The sequence below is a fragment of the Rutilus rutilus genome (assembly GCF_951802725.1).
Source record: "Rutilus rutilus genome assembly, chromosome: 13".
Taxonomy (NCBI): domain Eukaryota; kingdom Metazoa; phylum Chordata; class Actinopteri; order Cypriniformes; family Leuciscidae; genus Rutilus; species Rutilus rutilus.
The window spans coordinates 15100184-15110486 of NC_140218.1; positions in this window are offsets into that span (position 1 = coordinate 15100184).

A 10303-nucleotide genomic window follows, 5' to 3' on the forward strand; every position below is an offset into this window, starting at 1 on the left:
ACTTCCCCTTTTAGCTCTAACATTCTAACAACTTAATCTAACGACAGAACGTACAAAAAAGTTCTGTTCTTTGTCTATTTGTGTTATGGAAAATTCTCAAGTGCTGATCATGACAAAATCATGATATGTCATGATATATTGAGTAATCAAATGAACTCTTAACCCTTTGCAATGATATTTTTGCTTATGCCAGTAACCCAGAGGGTAAAAAGGTGGGGGCTTGCTTTACCAATTGAACCAATCATATTGATAGAAGGTGACGTGAGTTAAGTCATGAGTTATTCACTTGATCTTATTTGTTGTGTCTGTCTTTATCCTATAAAACCTGATGTATTCCATTTGCTAGTAGGATTCTCTCTGTAATTTGTCTGAGATCCTCCGGCCGTGATTAAAGCATTTAGGGGACATTTGCTGAAGTCTGTCTGTTTGGTTAGTTAAGGGAACAAGTTAGGGATTACTAACTCGGTCGACGTCGACTGTAGACGCGCTAGAGTATAAATATTATTGAACGGGGACGTAGTCTGTAGACGAGACCCATAGAAACTAACGTCGATTGTAGACGAGACCCAGAGAAACTAACGTCGACTGTAGACGTTCAGGGACGTCTATTGTAGACGAGACCCAGAGAAAATAACGTCGACTGTAGACGTTCGGGGACGTCGATTGTAGACGAGACCCAGAGAAACTAACGTCGACTGTAGACGTTCGGGGACGTCGACTGTAGACGAGACCCAGAGAAACTAACGTCGACTGTAGACGTTCGGGGACGTCGATTGTAGACGAGACCCAGAGAAACTGACGTCGACTGTACGAGACCCATAGAAACTAACGTCGATTGTAGACGAGACCCAGAGAAACTAACGTCGACTGTAGACGTTCAGGGACGTCTATTGTAGACGAGACCCAGAGAAAATAACGTCGACTGTAGACGTTCGGGGACGTCGATTGTAGACGAGACCCAGAGAAACTAACGTCGACTGTAGACGTTCGGGGACGTCGACTGTAGACGAGACCCAGAGAAACTAACGTCGACTGTAGACGTTCGGGGACGTCGACTGTAGACGAGACCCAGAGAAACTAACGTCGACTGTAGACGTTCGGGGACGTCGATTGTAGACGAGACCCAGAGAAACTAACGTCGACTGTAGACGTTCGGGGACGTCGACTGTAGACGAGACCCAGAGAAACTAACGTCGACTGTAGACGTTCGGGGACGTCGATTGTAGACGAGACCCAGAGAAACTGACGTCGACTGTACGAGACCCATAGAAACTAACGTCGATTGTAGACGAGACCCAGAGAAACTAACGTCGACTGTAGACGTTCAGGGACGTCTATTGTAGACGAGACCCAGAGAAACTAACGTCGACTGTAGACGTTCGGGGACGTCGATTGTAGATGAGACCCAGATAAACTAACGTCGACTGTAGACGTTCGGGGACGTTGATTGTAGACGAGACCCAGGTTCTAACATATAAACCTTAGGATGGTCATGAGCTTAAAAAGCTTTCTAATTTATGTTGGTGCAGGATGAGGTTTTCCCCTCTTTTCATCAGTATTTTTAGTTAATGTTGCTGATTTAGATGAGGGTTGACTCTCTCCAAAGCATTTTAAAGTAGCAAATTCTCAATTAACTTCAAATGGGTCACACATTTTTTGGTATAGTAACGGCTTGTGGCCTCGCGCAAATCTTATCACACATTTGGAGTGAGCCAGGCCCTATAGCAACAAATTGCAGAGAAGGACAAAGTCAGATAACGAGTCAAAGAAGCACAGACTGATGAAACCCTTTCCACCTCAGCACCTCATAGACTAAATTTATTTTTAGTCACTCTAATTGCAGATATACACTGAACACATCAAAGAACAAGTCCAAATGGTTAGAGACAACCAACTGTTTTAAAGCTTTCTAAGAACAGCCATGCAACAGCAATGTATGTATATCCAAAAAAGACCATCCAATTATTCAAAACAATGCTCTCTGCTGATCACAGTCAGCTCTCATTAGAGCTTCAGAAAGTCTGATGATCCACAATAATTTCCTTCATAACTGCAGCAATCTGAGGAAACTCTGTACCACTTACAAAGGGAATGATACAACATCTCCCATTGACTCCAGTCAGTGCACTCCAACATCCACATTCAGAATAGATTTAACACCTCCCTCTGGAACACAGTGAATGGAGGAAAACTTTACATGTGCGGAGAGAAGTAAAGCTGTAAAAATGTGACTCAAGAATGATGGAAAGGTACTTTTGGGCATTTTATGCACTTGCAAAATGAATGAGCAAGTTAAGAACTTGGCAGAAAGAGGCTGGTTGACAGATGGAAAGTTTCTTGCAGAAAAAAACTTGGTGGACTGAATGCCAATGTTGGTGATTTTCCTGTTTTGTTTTAAACTCTAGTGTTAAGAATTTATCCTTATTTCAATTACGAGAAATGTTTTTTTATAGCTTCATTCATTTTTATTTGTAGTTAAAGGGTTAGTTCACCCAAAAATGAAAATTCTGTCAGTAATTACTCACCCTCATGTTGTTCCAACCCTGTAAGACTTTCGTTCATCTTCGGAACACAAATTTAAGATATTTTTGATGAAATCTGAGAACTGTACTGTTCTGTACGTCAGAACGTAGGCTCACTATTGGCCAGCATCACACGCATCACACACGACCAGCGTCAGCCAATAGTGAGCCTACGTTCTTATGTACAACCCAGAAGCGCTGTGCTGTTACAGTACATGAACTCACTCAGAGGCCCACACAGAAAAAAAATTAATAGTTGAATAAAGTCGTTATTTTTGTGTGTTTTTTTGCGCACAAAAAGTATTCTCGTTGCTTGATAAACTTAAGGTTGAGCCACTGTAGTCACTTGGACTATTTTAAACATTGTCTTTACTAACTTGCTGGGGTGGCAGATATCAATTACAGAGAAGCCTATGAAGGAGTGAGCCAGCTCTCAGATTTAATCAAAAATATCTTAGGGTGCTTTCACACTTGGTTCGATTGCCTGTTCCGAACCCGAGATCGATTGCTCCCCCCTCCCCCCGCCCCCGATGGACTGTGTTCACATTATATTATTTGTATCTGAACTGCGGTACGCTTGCGTCATCAAGCTGCAGCTGGCGCGTGCTCGCGTTGCTTGGTAACCGCTATGAAAAAGCGTCAAAATGGATAGAATTGCTCGCTTCACATTTGTTCTTCTTTTTTTAACCTTTGGTTTTGTTTTCAAAGAAAAGATACAGAAACACACTTACGTCTGTCTGCCGCAAAAATATTAAAACCGTTCCAAAGACAGCGGGATGTCCGCCGAAGACAATTTTTGTGGAGGCAAGCAGAAATCATCTCTGCTTGCAGTGCGTCAATCCCGCTTTTCGTCAAGGTAAGTGTATAGACCCTTTTACAGTTGTTAAACACACACGCACGCAGGCACATACCACATTATATGGCATCAATAGTGGTTCACTTCCGCGATTTGGTACGATTGCGTTCATATCAGCAGCGAACCGTACCCGAGTTCACATGAACCGTACCCCAGACCACCTTTTTAAGCGGACTCGAGTACGGTTCGCGGGTGCGCACCCGAGTTCGGAAAACAGCGTTCACATCATCCAAACGAACCGAACTCTGACGTCATTCGAACCCGGGTGCGCACCAAAAGTGCTAGTGTGAAAGCCCCCTTAATTTGTGTTCCGAAGATGAACGAAAGTCTTTGGAACAACATGAGGGTGAGTAATTACTGACAGAATTTTAATTTTTGGGTGAACTAACCCTTTAAGAATAGCAACACTGGCTAAAGCAAGTATCATTGTTACAATTGTTCATACTTTGCATAGTAAACATACCGTAGTCAAGTTGGTAACACTTTACTTGAAGGGGTGTGCATAAGACTGACATGACACCTTCATAATCATAACACGACACATGTCATGAATATGAAGGAGGTTTGAATATATTTCTGAACACTTTTTTCACAGTATTCCAGTATTAGTTATAAAATAATTTGACAGTATTAACACTTAAAGGGGTCATATAATGCCATTTTGTACAAGTTAATATGATTCTTTAGGGTCTAAATGAAAAGTTTGTAATATACTTTTAATAAAAAATTCTCATTAGTATTGTAAGAAAACACTCATTTTACCTGGTCAAAAACAGCTCTGTTTTCAGCATGCCGTTTAAGTGCATGTGTCTTTAAATGATAATGAGCTTTGCTCACCCCGCCCCTCTGTTCTGTGGGGCGTTTTGACACAATACACGTGGAGTGTTGCCTTGACAACAGTTGAGGGTATATTTTGGAGAAAGAATGGCAGTGGGAGTCTCTGAGGACACTGTGCAACCGTATCAATTTGAACCGGAGTCGGCCCCGGAACAAGATGACGGCCCCGAAGAAGTTCGACAAGTAAGGCTCAAACAGGACGTTTCTGAATGGTTGGTTAACGTAATGTCACTTTGATCTATCTTTGTGTGTACTTGCAGGGTAGAGTAGTGAGATACGAACGCTATGTGTACTGATGTATACGTTAGTTCATTGACAGATTGATGTTACAGCTAATTTAATATTTAATATTTATTTATTTTTGATCAGGGACAATGCACAAAAAAACATTAGTCTTAAAAAGAAGAGATGTCATGTGCCAGGTTATAGCAAAAAATGCTAATTTCCACCCGCAGTCCCTGGACAGGTTGATGTTATACTGAAAACTTTTTTCCGGTAAATCTAGGCTTGTCCGTGATGCGTAACGTTATCTATGCAGTGTTAGGTACAACTGTCAGGGCTGAAGCACTAACATTTTACTGATCTGTTTAAAAAATAACCAGTCTGTGAGACTATGACAGTCATTAGGCACATAAATAACACATTCTCAGGATCTAATACCTTTTTCAGCTAATGTTCTCATTTATAAAGCAGTCTAGTGAGAAATGATTCGCGCAAACATGAAAGCATTGCTGTTGATCGTGGGGAATATTCCCTTCGAAAACAAAACTCAGCCACTGCGTCTTCAGCGGTTCGGATTTAGGAACATCAAAATGACTGCTGTGCTCCTTATTACACCCAAGAACAGAACACCACAATCGCTTAGACGCCATTCTGCTCCAGCGTATCAACAATGCGGACTATGATGACAGCTCGCTCACGAGCGAGGGCGGGTCTGTGTTGAAACGCTGCTGTCAATCAACAATCGTGGGAGGGGCGTCCGACCGTGTGACGTAACACGGTCAGATGGCTCGATTTGAGACGGGAAAACGTATAAGGAGATAAAAAAAAAAACACTGGATGGATTTTTATCATTGTATGATGGTTGTGTACAGGCACTGCCAACACACATTTCAGTACAGTCAACTTGTAAAAGTGCATGTACCATTATATGACCCCTTTAATGACAAATTAAATTCGTATCACTGTAGTTGAGGTCAAGAAAAATATTCTTGGCTATAAAATAATCTGACTGAGTATTAACACTTAAAGACATTTTAATGACAAATTCAATTTGTACCACTGGAAAAAAAGTGGTCAGGAATATAATGTAATGTTAACCCATAAAGCTAAGTAGTATCTTAAGTTTGATGATAAATCTGCTATGTCATGTTTATGACATATTTATGACAGGTTATGTTGTCTTGGTAATGTCAAGTTGTCATAACAAAGACATCTCAAACAAATCTTTGCTTAAAAAATGTCATAATTGAGCGAATGACACTTAATGACAGTTGTCATAAACATGCATAAACCTCCTTCATATGCATGACATGTGTTATGTTATGATTATGAAGGTGTCATGTCAGTCTTATGCACACCCCTTCAAGCAAAGTGTTACCGTAAAGTTCATCATGTGTCGTACTGTAAGTGCTTCAGATGTGAATGATAACTCAAATCATGCCATGTATTGAGAAGAAGTGATCAGACTTTTAACTTTTATTTACCTGGCGGACAAAAAATCCAGACATGCGTTAAAGGAGGGTCTTAAGCCATATTTAGAGACATTAATATCATAGACTTAGGTACTGGTTCTTTAACCAGTCAATAACCACCTAGTAACCATCCAGAAATCCCTAGCAACCACGTAGCAACATGCTATATCAACCCACATGGAGATCCCTGAAAACCACCTAAAACAGCCTAGCATCATAGCCAGAGTTTGCACAGACATTATCACTCTTTTTACAAATCTAGTTTAGCTGCGTCATGATTTAAGTTTGTAGTCACATCAAGCGCCTTCTTATGTCACACTATTGTTTTAATCTCTGACAATAGAACCTAAAATAGATTCCTAAAAATGACTAAATAAACAGAATTTTAAGCCTCAAGATTGCCTTTTTCCATTCAATGTTTTCTTGCGGAACTTAGATAGTTTCATTCACAGGCAACGGAAACAACTTCATGTTCTTGTTCCAGTTAAGTAACATAAGGACCAACAGAGGAAAAAAACACAAAGGCTACCATGACAGCTGAAAAAATATCGGTGAGTGGAGACATTTGTGCTGTACGTACTTTGCACTGAACTGTGTTAGTAGTGACTCATTTTATAAACAGTTTAGCTGCTAACAACCACTTGTTGCTTTGTCGGTATACATGTGGTTATAGCAACATATTAACTGCTGTTTAGCACATTACAGTAAATTAAAAATTGCAGAATGGATGTTAGAACTTAGAACCTCTCAGTTTCTTAAATAGACTGTAATTAAATTACACCTAGCTTCTAACTAAATTTTGAGTGTATTTTTGTACTGAAACATTACCTCAGCAACTTAAGGCAGCTGTGAACGGAAGTTGTGGTAAGTCACATTTCCCTTTCTAAAGAAGATTTTATTTTTGTGGGAGCAACAGAAGATATTGTCATGCTGTACTTCCTCATTTTGTAGGCAGGGGGAGATCTATGAATCACACGATGACGATCCACCCATATGATGTAAATTATGGGTGACTCGGAGCGCTGAACCCTCAGAATGCCATGTCACAGAAGGAGTTTCTGTCATATTATTGACAAAAATATGCACATCAAATCCCAACAAACAATTGTTTGATGACAACTGATGTTACAGTATATACATTACAATTTTCTGTGCCCAATGATATGTTTGTAAGTTTCAGCAGCAGAGGTACTAAAACCATACGAAATCAATTATGTAATATATTTGCAGGCGCACGGCCATCGTGCAGGAAAATAAGAAAGGAACTTAACAAAGGCAGAACATGACAACATAGCCAAGCTTTTCCAAGAGGATCCAGAGAACAGCTGCACATCAGCTGAAGAAAAGTTTCCTGAAAAGAAAAATGTCTATTGGAGTCATAATCTATTATTGAACAAAAAAGTTTCAAATTAATTTAAAATGAAGCACATTTTCTTCCAAATTCAAATGATTGTAATGCAAAATAATACCATATTATAATTTTGAAGAATATAATAACATTGATTTTTTATTAAATGAAAACATAATTGCATTAATAAATCCTTATATTATTTGTTTTACTGTATTTATGCTGATTTAAAAATAAAAGGTGATATATTTTTTTTTACTGTACTACATTTAGAAAAAGAAAAAAATAATTTAATGAACATTTTGCTTGTTATAAAAAAAGGAATAAATTTTTTGGGATGAAATGTGATCTGGTTTCATCAAATTCCGCAGACAATAGAGTGCAACAGTTGGGTTCCGTAAGTAAAAACTGCATTAATTTTCTCCATAGGGAAATGATAAGCTACAAACCTTTAAAGACAGTCCTGTTGTGAGCTATGAGGTTATTAATCAATTATATTTGCTTCTGTTGAACCCGTCAGCCCACTTTATTTAATTTTTTTTTTTTTTGAACAGTGGAATTTGTGGTGAAAAACTACATTACCCTAGCCTGGTAATACCAAACTCTGCTACTTCGCTTTGCTTCGTAGACAGAGTCTGGCATGGCATAATTGAAAAGCGTTTTCTTTCTCGCGGGGAGGCGCTTGTCTGAAGTTTAAAATCATTGGTTCCCATAAGCCAATCACATAACGTTTGGTTATGGCGTGTGTTATGCGCATGCTCAGCCGCATCTAACTTCCACTGTAAACACATGTATGATGCGAAAACAAAACCATCGAGCGAAATACCGGAGTGAACATGGCTGTGAACGACTTTTGCAGATTATGTGAAGTAAATCTACGCATCCACGGTACAATCAGTGTCTACGTCACGGCTCTCAGCCCGCCCTCTGTTCGTTGATTGGCCGGCTGTTTTCAGGCCGGAGGAAAACGGAAAGCTATTACGCTGTCTCAGACTGAGTACAGAAGCGAAATTAAATTGAGCGGAAGTAAGAAGTCTGACGTAGTCAGGCTAACATTACCCATGATGCTGTGCAAAAATGACACCAATCAAGAGTCGGAAAAAAGCTAAACGTGCCAAAAGAGCTCTTTAGCTCCGCCTACTCGCATGAAGCACTGTGAAAAATTGAATGTTGATATATAATCAACATAATAAGAGACCCATTATATTTTTCTTCATTGTTATTAATTTATAGAATAGATTATGCTGTTCACAATGCTTCATGGGATTTTTGTTATTTTCCTCACTAAAGCCGTTACGCATTGTACCTTTTGTATTTTTGTGCCATTTTTTCTGTTGCTTCAAATCAAAGTTTGTGACTTTATGATTGACCTCTTGTTGCACTCTATATGATCATTAAATAACATTAAACACATTCAGATACATTTATGTCTATTCATTTAGTATACGCTTTTATCCAAAGCAACTTTAAAATGAGGAAAATAACAAGCAAATGGTCATAGGAACCAACAATATTCATATTATTTTCAGCAATATGTAAATCAAGTTTTAAGAATATAAGAAGATTAGTGCACAAGCTAGAACAGAGGTGTAGGAAAGAGAAAGAAGTTTTTAAAGAGATAAATAGAAGTTATTGTATAGTGCATGATACATATATTGATCTTTATCTTCCCTCTTTATATTTCTTGCTGCAAACTACAGTCTTACTTTTTTTTTTCACAGGGATTTGCCTGCTATGCTCCAAATAGCAGTGTCAATTGTACCTTGCTGGGAAGAGGCCTTCTTTCGATCCATTTCTCACTGGTAGGAAAAAAAAATGTTGCCTCACATATCCATTTTCATCTTTATTCCCTGCCATCTCGTTCTTTGTAGTTTTTCGCGAGTCTCAGTGCCTCCCATTGTTCTGACAACACTGATGGGTAAACACTCGTGGCGATGGAGTGCCTTTTGAAAACAATACGGCTGTAATCTCTTCCAAATAGTTTTTACATTACCTAACAAATGACATCTTCACTTCCAAAGAAAAACAAAGAAGATTGCACATTAAATTACATGTTAAAGTAAAATCTAACTCGCCTACACACATTTTTCATGAAAAGCGAATTATTTTATACATAAACCCCTTTTAAAGTGGCTCTCATGAGACATATCAGGGTCAACTCACTCTGCTGTAGATCCCACAACACAGGAGGGATGTGCTGACATCATGCAGATGAATGATGAGAGAGGTATGTAATTAGCTGCAGTATGGTGTAAGTCATGTCCCCCGGCCTTTTATGGTGTGCTAGAGGGAGACCTCAGGAGACACGACCAACACAACACCATCAGACCCTCCCTAGCGTTGACTTGAAATCAGACTTTACCTTATTTACTTCTTTATGCAAGTTCTTTGTCTTAATGTGCATCTCTTGAGCTGACCTCACCAGAAATAATGCATTTCAGTTAAAACAGTAAATCAGTGCCATAAAGTTGAAATGTTACAACAATAATATCAAATATATAGCGATGGATTAGAAAAAAAAGTCATGATGGTCTTGAGGGTGATGATCTTTCACCAAAATTTGTTGGAAAAGCCTCCTCAAAAGTGGGTGTTTGAGATGTTTCACACTGGGGGGAAATGTGTGAAAAAAAGAAACAGTTTTGACTCAGAATATTTTCAAGTAAAGGCCACACACAATTCTTGGTAGTCATAATTAGAAATTCCCAAGTTATGTTTACTCACTCTTTGTTTGTAAAATTTTAATGCTTATAAAAAAATGCTATTATTTTAATGCTAATACTTATCTTTGTTTACTTGACTGTAAAAAACAGATGCTGTCTTAAATATTTGCGTAATACAATCAACTTGGTTGTTTAAGTAATTTCACCTTAAATTACATTAAACTGACTTAAAAAGGAGTTTAATCTTGTATATCTTCTAAAAAAATTGCTTAGCTTATTTTGATAAGTTAAAGCAATGTAAAAACATATTGATCATGTATTTTTTTATAGCATTACTAGAATTATTTGTGAAGCATTAATAATGTGTTTATAATATCTTAATCACT